At 40.5% G+C, this 13436-nt stretch overlaps 1 long non-coding RNA gene across 1 annotated transcript in view; it reads right to left on the minus strand.

Moving 5' to 3' along the window:
• The window catches only part of LOC132342214 (uncharacterized), a 213999-nt gene that overhangs the window by 41269 nt on the left and 159294 nt on the right, over nucleotides 1–13436 (minus strand). The gene's annotated exons all lie outside the window — the stretch shown is intronic.

Here is a 13436-nt window from a genome sequence, read left to right on the forward strand (position 1 = left end):
ATAAAAATAAAATAAATACATGCCAAAATTAACTGAGATAGAAAAATAACAAAAGTTCTGCATTAAGTAAGAAGGAATAAAAGTTTAAATGTGCCATTTCCTTTTCATTCCAACTAGCTTACTTTTGCTTATAATAATATTTTAGGATATATTTTCCTAGATGCTTTCTGAATTTAGACATTTCACTCTTTGGCCCTGGTATTTACATAGCAGGAAACCATGCCATTATGGGAAACACTGAGATTCCAGAGGACTCTGAATTAATAACAGTGGATGTCTTCTTTGTTAACAGCTTTCAGGAACTCTCCTTAGTCCAGATATTACAAATTTCAAACAATAATAATAATCACCTCAATACATAATTCATGGATTTTTTTTCTGATTAAAAAGGCTATATAAATGCCCTCTGGAAAAATTCCACATTAAAAAATGTGAGAAGAGAAGTAAAATCTTGAGCAATCTCCCTTGAGTAACCTTTATTTCATCTTAAACAATGAAAGCTACTATGGTAAAAAAAAAAAAAAAAAAAAAAAACTCAGGAAAAAATGGATTTAATTTGTTTTTAAATAGTTCACAACTCTCAAATCTTAGAAACATCTGCTTTGAAAAAAATTAATTTAGATTATCAGTTGAAATGGAGGCACACATTCTTTATCTGTTCAAAATGATGATTCTTCATTCAGCAACTATCCATTCAAAATATACAGATTAAGGCATTCTTTTAGGTCATAAGAGTGAACCAAACAAACAAATTTGTGCCTTTATAGAAATTACATTCTAGTTAAGATGGGGGAATAATAAACATACACACACACACCAAAACCCTTTTTATTATGTTACTATTTTAAAAGGTGATAGGTTTTGAAGAAAAAATAAAGCAGAGAAGGGGAAAAGAGATTGCTGAGGAATAAACAGTGTTGTAATTATAAATAGGCTGGTTAGAAAAGGCCTCACTGATTATACCGGAGCAGAGCTGCAGGAGATGAAGAAATGAGCTGCACCAATGTCTAGGAAATAAGAGTTTCAGAGATTTCTCACACCTTCTTAGTCCCTGTCCCACCAAAGAAAAAAATCGAAAGACATTTTAGCAATTATTGATTTTCATTGTTGCAGTTTAGAGTTAAAACCACTGCTTCACTGTTTTTTTTATCAATGAGTATCTCATAGCCCTGTTAAAATATATACAATAAGGCTTAAGATCACTTGTTCATTCTCTGCCCATGCTTGATCAACTCTTTACCAATCATTTCATTCCTTATGGAAATTCAACAGAACATGGGCCACAATCATAAAGAATTCAACTTTATTGAAATTACAGCCAAAATTTTAGATTCTCATACTTTTAGACTACGAAAAGATTTTCAGGGTGTGTGTGTGATGGTATATAGCAACTGACACCCAGGATCATGTTGAAGAGACAAGAGAAATAGTGGGGACTATAAAGAGCTGGAATGGGCACGTTCCATCAAGTGCTGGAAACCACTTGGGATTTTTGAAAGGAAAAAAACACACAAACAGGCACTCCAATTTACATATGACATATTCCCTTTTTTGAATAAAGGCAAATTTAACTTAAAAATTACTCATCATATGTTGGTAATACAGCTCTCATGTTTCCACTTGAGAACCCCTAGTCCGGACTTTAAGAAGATGTGTCTTGAGTGAAAACACCTCTTCCTTGACTCACACTGCCTTGCCCTCTACCTAGCCAGGCGATATAAAGACTCTCTGGATTTTATGGAGATAGATCTAGATAAAGATGAGATAAATGTGGAGAATTTCAAATGAACCCCAGATAAACTTGTGGGATCAGAAACTAAAAATGACCTATTTCTCACATTCTATATAGAGAGTTTGAAGGATCACAAGACCATCATCACCACATAAGGGATGAGGGCAAACTCTACAAAATCTAAAAGTCATAGGACTAAGCCTGTATTATCCCATTCTCACCACCTCACTGTTTTATCTGATCTTGCTGACAAGAGAAACATCCTATTCTCTAATGCCAATTGTCTGCAGAGGTTGCCTACGAGAGACCTGTTGAGGAATCCCTGCTAGCTTGTGAGAAAGATTATCTGGAAGGCACGCAGGTTTCTCTCTCAGGTGACACCTTGCGTACAGAACTTATTAAATTTAGATTCTCTCATCAGAGGTATGCACAATATTTTTGTCAACTATTTGGACAAGTTTTCACTCCAGGCTACATCCTAACATACTTCTAAGAAGCAGTTTGGGGCTATCTATCCATGTATAAACTGCAACGGGAGAAACAGTTCCATACCCTGTAACTCCCCAGGAATTGAGGAGTCATCTTTTCACACCAAAGTTGACACCCAAAGCCAAGAAGCATAGCTTCAAAGCAAAGATGAGGTAGGAGCTACTCTTGCAGTCAATGACTATAAGTGCCATATAGTGGAAAAGAGCATCCAAATTTATGTTTCTCTAATTGCCATGAATCAAGGCCCACATATGGAAAAGGTTTGTTTCCATGGGGAACACTCCTTAATAATCTGATCTTAAATGATTCCCTGCCTGACCATACAACTTGGTCATCATCAGTAGCTCATGAGGAGGTAAAAACAACACAGCTTAGCTTTGGGAAAGAACAAGAAATAGTGGGAGCTCAGCAATATTTTGTTCAGCTGAATAGGATGCAAGTATTCTAGGTAGATAGCAAGTCACCAGCAGCATCTACCACTGCATGAATACTTCTTAGTTTTATTCAGCCTTAATATTACTTATCTTTTCCCTCTTATCTTTTTCCCACTTTCATACTTCATATCCTGTTTCACCTCTTCATCTTTCTTTCTTTTTTTCCCTGTGTATGACCAACATTTAGCATCCTTGGACTGAGTATCACAGTATATAGAGCCTGAGCTCTAGTTCTGCCAGAAATTGAGTGACCTTGGAAAAGTCTCTTTATCTTGCCACACCGTGATATTTTTATCTGTATGGTTAGGAGGAGGATAAAGTGAGGAGGAAGGCAATTAGTGGGGTTTGAAGTGTATAAGAGGGAGGCTGTAGAGTATAATTGACCACATGGGTTTAAATGCAAGATCCTCTACTACAACTGGTGTGGCTTTGGAAATTACATAATCTGGCTCTAAGTCTCCCAGTTGCAAGGGGGAATAATGGTAACACCTGAGCTGGCAGGCTTATTATTATTATTGTATACATATGGCACTTAATGCAATACCTGTCCTACATTAAGTTTCCAAAAAATGATAGGTATTATTTTTATTTTTACTTACTACTGTTGTTTAGTCGCTAAGTCCTATCTGACTCTTTTGTGATGCCATGGACTGTAGCCTACCAGGCTCTGTCAATGGTATTTTCCAGGCAAGAATAGTGGAGTGGGATGCCATTTCCTTCTCCAGGGGATCTTCCTGACCTAGGAATTGAACCTGTATTTCCAACATTGGCAGGTGTATTCCTTACCATGGAGCCACCTGGAAAGTTCTTACTATCTACTTTATTACTGTCTGACCATCCTGATTTTATTCATAGTTAAAATTATTATATTGTTGTTGCTTCCTTAATTGACATTCTGCGAAAAATCACAGCAAACCAAAATATCATTTTTCATTCACTTCTAAGAGATCACTTTTCCTTGTCACCATACAACCCATGTCTCCTTCCTTTCCCAATAGGAATGTGCCTTTTAAAACTAGATTTTTCTGGGGCATCCCTGGTGGCTCAGTGGTAAGGAATCCTACTGCCAATGCAGGAGACACAGGTTTAAGCCCTGATCCAGAATGATCCCACATGCCACAGAGCAACTGAGCCAGTTTACCACAATGACTGAGCCTGTGATCAAAGGCCATGTGCTGCAACTACTAAAGAGATTGCCAGGAGAAATATCAATAACCTCAGATACACAGATGACACCACCCTCAAGGCAGAATGCGAAAAACAACCAAAGAGCCTCTTGATGAGGAGAGTGAAAAAGTTAGCTTAAAACTCAACATTCAGAAAACTAAGATCATGGCATCTGGTCCCATCATTTCATGGCAAATAGATGGGGAAACAATGGAAACAGTGAGAGACTTTATTTTCTTGGGCTCCAAAATCATTGCAGATGGTGACTGCAGCCATGAAATTAAAAGACACTTGCTCCTTGGAAGAAAAGTTATGACCAAACTAGACAGCATATTAAAAAGCAGAGACATTACTTTACCAACAAAGGTCTGTCTAGTCAAAGCTATGGTTTTTCCAGTAGTCATGTATGGATGTGAGAGTTGGACTATAAAGAGCACTGAAGAATTGATGCTTTTGAACTGTGGTGTTGGAGAAGACTCTTGAGAGTCCCTTGGACTGCAAGGAGATCCAACCAATCCATCCTAAAGGAAATCAGTCCTGAATATTCATTGGAAGAACTGATGTTGAAGCTGAAACTCCAATACTTTGGCCACCTGATGTGAAGAACCGACTCACTGGAAAAGACCCTCAGTCTGAGAAAGATTGAAGGTTGGAGAAGGGGACAACAGAGGATGAGATGGTTGGATGGCATCACCAACTCAATGGATATGAGTTTGAGTCAGCTCCGGGAGTTGGTGATGGACAGGGAAGCCTGGCGTGCTGCAGTCCATGGGGTCGCCAAGAGTCAGACATGACTGAGTGACTGAACTGAACTGAAGCTCCATAGAGCTCATGTTCTGAAACAAAAGAAGCCACCACATGAGAAGCCCATGCACCACAACTAGAGAATAACCCCTGCTCTCTGCAACTAAAGAAAATCCTGTGCAGCAATGTAGACCCAGCACAGCCAAAAATAAATAAAATTATAAAAAATTTAAAAATAACATAAGCTTTCTCTTACTACCCATTTTCATTCCTCAGCTATTTGGAAAGGCCCCTCAGAAATGACTTTGCCTCCTTGCTTTTCTTTTTCTTTGGGATGGTTTTGCTACTGCCTCGGTACAATGTTATGAACCTCTGTCCATAGTTCTTCAGACACTGTGTCTAAGTGAAGGACAAGGGAGGAAGGGAAAATGTACCCAACTGAATGCAGAGTGCCAGAGAATAGCAAGGAGAGATAAGACGACCTTCTTAAATGAACAGTGCAAAGAAATAGAGGGAAACAATACAATAGGAAAGACTAGAAATCTCTTCAAGAAAATTAGGGATATCAAGGCCCCATTTCATGCAAAGATGGGCACAGTAGAAGACAGAAAAGGCAGGAACCTAAGAGAAGAATAAGAGATTGAGAAGAGGTGGCAAGAATACACAGAAGAACTGTACAAAAAAAGTCTTAATGACCTGGATAACCATGATGGTGTGGTCACTCACCTAGAGATGGGCATCCTGGAGAGTGAGGTTAAATGGGCCTTAGGAAGTATTTACAACAAACAAAACTAGCGGAGGTGATGGAATTCCAGCTGAGCTATTTCAGATTCTAAAAGACGATGTTGTTAAAAGTGCTGCACTCAATATGCCAGCAAATTTGGAAAACTCAGCAGTGATCACAGGACTGGAAAAGGACAGGTTTCATTCCATTCCCAAAGAAGGCCAATGCCAAGGAATGTTCCAACTACCGCACAATTACACTCATTGCACAAGCTAGCAAGGTTATGCTCAAAATCCTTCAAGCTAGACTCCAACAGTATGTGAGCCGAGAACTTCCAGATGTACAAGCTGGGTTTAGAAAAGGCAGAGGAACCAGAGATTAAATTGCCAACATTCACTGGTTCATGAAAAAAGCAAGGGAATTCCAGACAAAACATCTACTTCTGGTTCATTCACTATGCTAAAAGCTTTTGACTGTGTGGATCACAGGAAAATGTGGAAAATTCTTAGAGATGGGAATACCAGACCACCTTACCTGTCTCCTGAGAAACCTGTATGTGGGTCAAGAAGCAACAGTTAGAACCAGACATGGAACAGTGGACTGGTTCAAAATTCGGAAAGGAGTATGACTAGGCTGTATATTGTCACCCTGCTTATTTAACTTATATGTGGAGTACCTTACGTGAAATACTGAGTTGGATCAGTCACAAGCTGGAATCCAGATTGCTGGGAGAAATATCAACAGATGATACCACAAAATGGCAGAAAGTGAAGAACTAAAGAGCCTCTTGACAAGGGCGAAATAAGATAGTGAAAAATCTGGCTTGAAATTAAAAAAACTAAGATCATGGCATCTGGTCCCATCACTTCATGTCAAATAGAAGGGGAAAAAGTGGAAGCAGTGACAGATTTTCTTTTTCTGGGCTCCAAAATCACCATGGACAGTGGTGCAGCCATGAAATTAATAGACACTTGTTCCTTGGAAGAAAAGCCACGACAAACCTAGACAGCATATTAAAAAGCAGAGACATCACTTTGCTGACAAAGGCCTACCTAGTCAAAGCTATGGCTTTTCTAGTAGTTATGTATGGATGTGAGAGTTGGATCATAAAGAAGGCTGAGGGCTGAAGAATTGATGCTTTCAAAATGTGGTGCTGGAGAAGACTCTTGAGAGTCCCTTCAACTGCAAGGAGATGAAACCGGTCAATCCTAAAGGGAATCAACCCTAAATATTCATTGGAAGGACTGATCCTGAAGCTGAAGCTCCAATATTTTGGCTAGTTGGTACACTGAGCCAACTCACTGGAAGAGACCCTGATGCTGAGAAAGATTGAAAGCAAAAAGAAACGAGGGTGTCAGAGAATGAGATGATTAGTTAGCATCACCAACTCAATGGACAAGAATCTGAGCAAACTGGGAGACAGTGAAGGACAGGGGAGCCTGACATGTTGTAGTCCATGGGGTTGTAAAGAGTCAGACATGACTTAGTGACTGAACAACAACAAATCATCAATTTATGTCATTCTGCTCCTTTGGAAAGCTCATCAACTTGCAAGAGTATATATTCTCAAGATATAATTGATACATAATTTTCACCTATGAGTCCATCTAATAAATAGTAAGCTCCAGCAGCATCAATAAAGTGAGTAGCAGAGTAGACTAAATAAAGCACTAGAATGTCATGTTGTCTGTGTAAGCTTCAGGTGACCAGCTAAAGAAAATTTAGCCACAAGGAGAGGAAGGGAAAAGAAGAAACATTAAGTGTAAGATCAAGTACAACAAATACAGAGAAGTCAGGGGGGAAAGGTAAACAATGGAAGTTGCGGTAGGCGAAATAACAGTCCCACAAAGATATCTGCATTCCAGTTCTCTGAACCCCTGATCCTGTTACCTCATATAACAATGCAAAGAAGCTGTGCATGTGTGATTAAGTTCAGGATCTTGGAGTGGGGCAAGTCTCCTGTGTGATGCAGGTGGACCCAATGTAATCTTAAAAGTTCTTATAAGTGAGGGAGTGAATTTCAGCATGATGCAGCCTAAAAGGGACTTGACGAGCCACTTCTGTCTTTGAAGATGAAAGGGAGCCATAACTAAGGAATGTGCACAGTCTCTAAACATAGGAAATGGCAGGGAAACTGATGCTCCCCTATAGCCTCCCAGAAGGAGTGCAGCCATGCACATACTTTGATTTTAGGCCTGCAAGTCCCATTTCAAACTTCTGACCTACAGAAGCCAGGCAATAAATTTGCATTGTTTTAAGCAAACAAATAATTCGTTATATCAGCCATATAACTAATATTAAAAAGGTATTCAATAATTACAGTGACAGTAATGGCAGCCAATTCAACAATTAAAAATGAGCATAGATGTTACTTTTGGTGTTGTTCATTCGCTCAGTCATGTCTGACCCTTTTCAACCCCATGGACTGCAGCACGCCAGGCTTCCCTGACCTTCACCATCTCCTGGAGCTTGCTAAAACTCAGCCACTGCTGTGTTTTCCAAATTTGATGGCATATTGAGTGCAGCACTTAACAGCACAGTGCTTTAGGATTTGAAATAGCTCAGCTGGAATTCCATCACCTCCACTCCCTTCATTTGTAGTGATGCTTCCTAAGGTCCTGTTGACTTCACACTCCCTAGGTGTCTGGCTCTAGGTGAGTGATCACACCATCATGGTTATCCAGGTCATTAAAATCTTTTTTGTATAGCTCTTCTGTGTATTCTTTCCACTTCCTCTTAATATCTATCTATGTCTGTTAGGTCCATACCATTTCTGTCCTTTATTGAGCCCATCTTTGCATGAAATGTTCCTTAGGTATCTCTAATTTTCTTGCAGAGATCTCTAGTCTTTCCCATTCTATTGTTTTCCTCTATTTCTTTGCACTGATCACTGAGGGAGGCTTTCTTATCTCTCCTTGCTCTTCTCTGGCACTCTGCATTCAGATGGGTATATCTTTATTTTTCTCCTTTGCCTTTCACTTCTCTTCTTTTCTCAGCTATTTATAATGCCTCCTCAGACAAGCATTTTTCTTTTTTGCATTTCTTTTTCTTGGAGATCATTTTGATCACTGTCTCCTGTACAATTTTACAAACCCTATCCATACTTCTGCAGGCACTCTATCAGATCTAATTCCTTGAATTTATTTGTCACTTCCACTGTAAAATTGTAAGAGATTTGATTTAGGTCATACCTGAATGGCCTAATAGTTTTCCCTACTTTCTTCAGTTTAAGTCTGAACTCTGCAGTAAGGAGTTCATGATCTGAGCAATAGTCAGCTCCCAGTCTTGTTTCTGCTGACTGTATAGAGCTTCTCCATTTTCTACTGCAAAGAACATAATCAATCTGATTTCAGTATTGACCAGCTGGTGATGCCCATGTGTAGATTCATCTCTTGTGTTGCTGAAAGAGGGTGTTTGCTATGACCAGTGTTTTCTCTTGGCAAAACTCTATTAGCCTTTGCCCTGTTTCATTTTGTACTCCAAGGCCAAACTTGCATGTTACTCCAGGTATCTCTTGACTTCCTACTTTTGTATTCCAGTCCTCTATGATGAAAAGGAAATATTTTTTTGTTGACAGTTCTAGAAGGTCTTTGACTTTGTGGATCACAATAAACTGGAAAATTCTGAAAGAGATGGGAACACCAGACCACCTGACCTGCCTCTTGAGAAAACTATATGCAGGTCAGGAAGCAACAGTTAGAACTGGACATGGAACAACAGACTGGTTCCAAATAGGAAAAGGAGTACGTCAAGGCTGTGTATTGTCACCCTGCTTATTTAACTTATATGCAGAGTACATCGTGAGAAATGCTGAACTGGATGAAGTACAAGCTGGAATTAAGATTGCCAGAAGAAATACCAATAACCTCAGATACCCAGTGACACCACCCTTATGGCAGAAAGCAAAGAAGAACTAAAGAGCCTCTTGATGAAAGTGAAAGAGGAGAGTGAAAAAGTTGGCTTAAAACTCAACATTCAGAAGACGAATATCATGGCATCTGGTCCATCATGGCATCATGGCATCACTTCATGGCAAATAGATGGTGAAACAGTGGAAACAGTGTCAGACTTTCTTTTTGGGGGCTCCAAAATCACTGCAGATGGTGATTGCAGCCATGAAATTAAAGGACACTTACTCCTTGAAAGGAAAGTTATGACCAACCTGGACAGCATATTAAAAAGCAGAGACATTACTTTGTCAACAAAGGTCTGTCTAGTCAAAGCTATGGTTTTTCCAGTGGTCATGTATGGATGTGAGAGTTGGACTGTGAAGAAAGCTGAGTGCCGAAGAATTGATGCTTTTGAACTGTGGTTTTGGAGAAGACTCTTGAGAGTCCCTAGGACTGCAAGGAGATCCAACTAGTCCATCCTAAAGGAAATCAGTCCTGGGTGTTCATTGGAAGGACTGACGATGAAGCTGAAACTCCAATACTTTGGCCACCTGATGCAAAGAACTGACTCACTTTAAAAGACCCTGATGCTGGGAAGATTGAGGGCAGGAGGAGAAGGGGACGACAGAGGATGAGATGGTTGGATGGCATCACCGACTCAATGGACATGGGTTTGGGTGTTGGTGATGGACAGGGAGGCCTGGCCTGCTGCAGTTCATTGGGTCACAAAGACTCGAATATGACTGAGTGACTGAACTGAACTAGAAGGTCTTGTAAACTATAGGTGTTATAGGGGCCAACAAACCCAATCCAGAGTGTTAGGCATCCAGTGGTTACAATGTTTCTATTATTTTACTACCATCTGTCTTTATGGGAACAAGAAATGAACACTTGACCCATGATGGGCCAATCAGGATCATTTTCCTAGAAATAAGGGACACGGAGAAGGCAATGGCACCCCACTCCAGTACTCTTGCCTGGAAAATCCCATGGACGGAGGAGCCTGGTAGGCTGCAGTCCATGGGGTCGCTAAGAGCCGGACACGACTGACCAACTTCACTTTCACTTTTCACTTTCATGCGTTGGAGAAGGAAATGGCAACCCACTCCAGTGTTCTTTTCTGGAGAATCCCAGGGATGGGGGAGACTGGTGGGCTGCCGTCTATGGGGTCGCACAGAGTCAGACACGACCGAAGTGACTTAGCAGTAGCAGCAGCAGTGTCTCTTTGTAACTAGCATGATAGCATAGGAACTTGAGCACATCATTTCTTCCCACCACAGTTGCTGATAACAGAGTTAGCCAGCCTGTCTACAGAAAGAGAGAAAAAATTGATGTGTGTGTATGTAAATAAAATGGAAAGAGACTATTCCGTAGGCTCCCTATGACCTTCTTCCTGGCTCAAGCCCACCCTAAGGCCAGACAGTATTCATGCTTTTCACTTCCTTCAAAGAGTTGCCGTCATGAACAGCTGCATAAGCCAACTTTAGGTGGTTTCTCTTAGTCAGAAAGCAAAGAGTCCTAAATAATACAGATAAAGGAAAATAGGACAAGAGATGAATGGAGACATGAGTCTAAAACTACAAGCGAGTGAACTATAATTAACCCACTGTTTAAGAAAGGATTGATAGCATGAATGGAAAAAGTATGACAAAGTGTTATCTTTACATCTTTAAACAGATGACAAAGATTTCAAAAATTTACAAAAGGAAATGCCAGACAAAAATACAGAACTTACAAGAGTCAAAACCTTGCCCGTGACTCTTTGAATACCTTGGCCAGATGAGGAACATCAAGGAGGCCAGAGTGGAAACAAAATATGATACAAGGAGACCATTGTGTGAAGAGGGGTTTTGGAGAGTGCCCCAAAGCACTGGGAGACTGTGGAACCTGACCTCTTACCTCAAGCTCTGATGGGGAGGGACTCTAATCAGGCTCCACAGAGAACTTAATCTGTGACCCCTGAGGTTGGAAGCATAGTTAACCAAGGTGCTGGTGGGGACAGAAGAGAGAGGAATGTTTGTTAGTGAGCTGGAGAATGTTCTATTCAGAGAGAAAACTAGAAGATGCAAGAAGCTAGAGATGGAAGCAAGTTCCAAGAGGCTGGAGAAGGAGGCTCAAGTCACTAGTCAGGGTAGAAAGATAATCAGTCTTCTGGGTTAAAGAGAACAGCAAGTAAGAGGTTCCCCATTTGAGATTCTCAAAAAGGAACCACAAGAGAAAAAGTAGGCTTTGACCATGCCAAGTTCATAGAGCACAAAGCCACCCAGCCAACATCTGTATCCTGCTTCCTCTCTTCTCATGCCTTATCACTAATAGGGTAGAAAACATCCCATGGAGGACAGAATAAGGAAGAAAGATTGTAGGTGATCATTATACCCACTGGGTCTTAGCTGAGAGAAGGTGAGAAGACATGTCTTTGAATAGACTGAAGTGTTAATAACTTGGATAAGATGCTTTTCATTTTTTCAATTGTGACTGTTTTGTGACATAAATTGACTCCAGGACAGTCTTCAATAGCTCTACTGCATAACTGAGGAAAGTCTTCCCTCTACTGAATAAAGTCAAAAGCGGCTTCAGGAGACAAAGCTTTGATCCCACCCCAAGAGAGATGCATTCAATTTATCAGTAACACATACCGATTACAGATATGTCATCTATATTATAAATATTGTGGTCTGGACATTTTAAGACATCTGCAAATAATTGGGCATGCTTAATTCAAATGTTGCAGTAAATTTAATCATATCCATGCATTTAGCATGTAATGGATTCTCAAAAAGAAGTATATGGTTCTAACTCCACATAGAGACAGTGTGTAGCAAATGCAAGTGATGCCTCAGCCAGTAACTTCTGGACTCGCCTTCAGGTGGACTGGAGGAGTGCCCTGTAGGCTGGCAGCTTCCCTCCTCACAGCGATATACTGTCTAGCGATACAGAGATAATGGTTAGAAAAAGGTAAACAGCAATTCCCTCTGGGGAACGGGACTGGGATAGGAAAGAGAAAGGCAAGGAACTGTGGCTTTAGTAGTCTCCTTTTAAAACACCTTCTTTAAAGTGTGTAAATATACATACTTCCCCTAAAGAAGAGTATGCATGATGTGTTATTAAGTTATAACCACAAGGTGGAGGACACTATTGTGCACATATATATATATATATATATATATATATATATATGATTACAATAGAATTAAATGTACACATACACATGGACTTTTAAGCTCTGTACAATTTCTGGAACTGTTGTTAAAATAAGCCAACTTCTATTGTTGCAGTTTGACCAACTATGATGGCCCAGAGAAGGCGACAGGACAGGTGTCACTGAGGAAGAGAAAGGAGTCTCTTCCAAGCCTAGAAGCTTATGGACAGAGGAAAAGATTCAGGGGTGAGGAGCCAAAATTCTAGGGCATAACTTCCTCCCCACTTGAAGTTGAAATCTTAGCTTGAGGCTGGAGGCATAGCTGATAGGTTGAGGAGAAAACTGAAAGTGTGTGTGTGTGGGAGGGGTGCGGTTTGCGTGGTTTCTTGTCTTGCCCCGAGGCAGGAGACCCATGTGGAGCGGCCACCCAACAGTAGACACCATGTAATGGCTCAATGGAGAAGCAGCAGAGCCTGCGTTCAGTGTTCTTAAGCTTCTGCCAGTTGCCCTATGATGCAGAGGGTATGCAAAGGTTTTTCTGTGCACTGTGCAGGGAAGACAGGTCTTTACTGGTTCTTTCTGGGCAGCAGGACTTAGGAGGGAAAGACAGGGAAAGAGAGGGCTGAGCAGAGAAAGGAGAGAAAGCTCAGGGGTGAGAGAAAAACCAGCACAGCCTTTAGCAGTAGAGCCAGCAGCTAAGCATTGGCCTCATAGACAACGGTCACCATGAAGCTGAGCTCAACAAGGACCCAGAAAAGAACTCTGGGACTTGGATAGCAATCTGAAGTCTTCACTACCACCCGCACCATCTCAGACCAGCCCAAGGGCCAAGTAGTTAATTTGGGAAGGAGAAGGGTTAAGAATGGAATCTGAAAAAACTGAGCTTTTACTCAAGAAGGGCACTGGTACACAAAACAAGACATAACAACCATTGGAGTTTCACAAAACACACCCTGAGAAGCTTTAAAAAAAAAAAAAAAAAAGTATATTGTAACTATCGGAAATGAGTTCAGATGTGAGACATGATATATCATCAAATCACAACTTGGATTGTGAAACACAAATTTTTCCTCTGAGACTGTAATATGTACTCAGGTTTTTGTTTGGATACAACTGA

This window comes from Bos taurus, chromosome 14 (genome assembly GCF_002263795.3).
Source record: "Bos taurus isolate L1 Dominette 01449 registration number 42190680 breed Hereford chromosome 14, ARS-UCD2.0, whole genome shotgun sequence".
NCBI lineage: Eukaryota > Metazoa > Chordata > Mammalia > Artiodactyla > Bovidae > Bos > Bos taurus.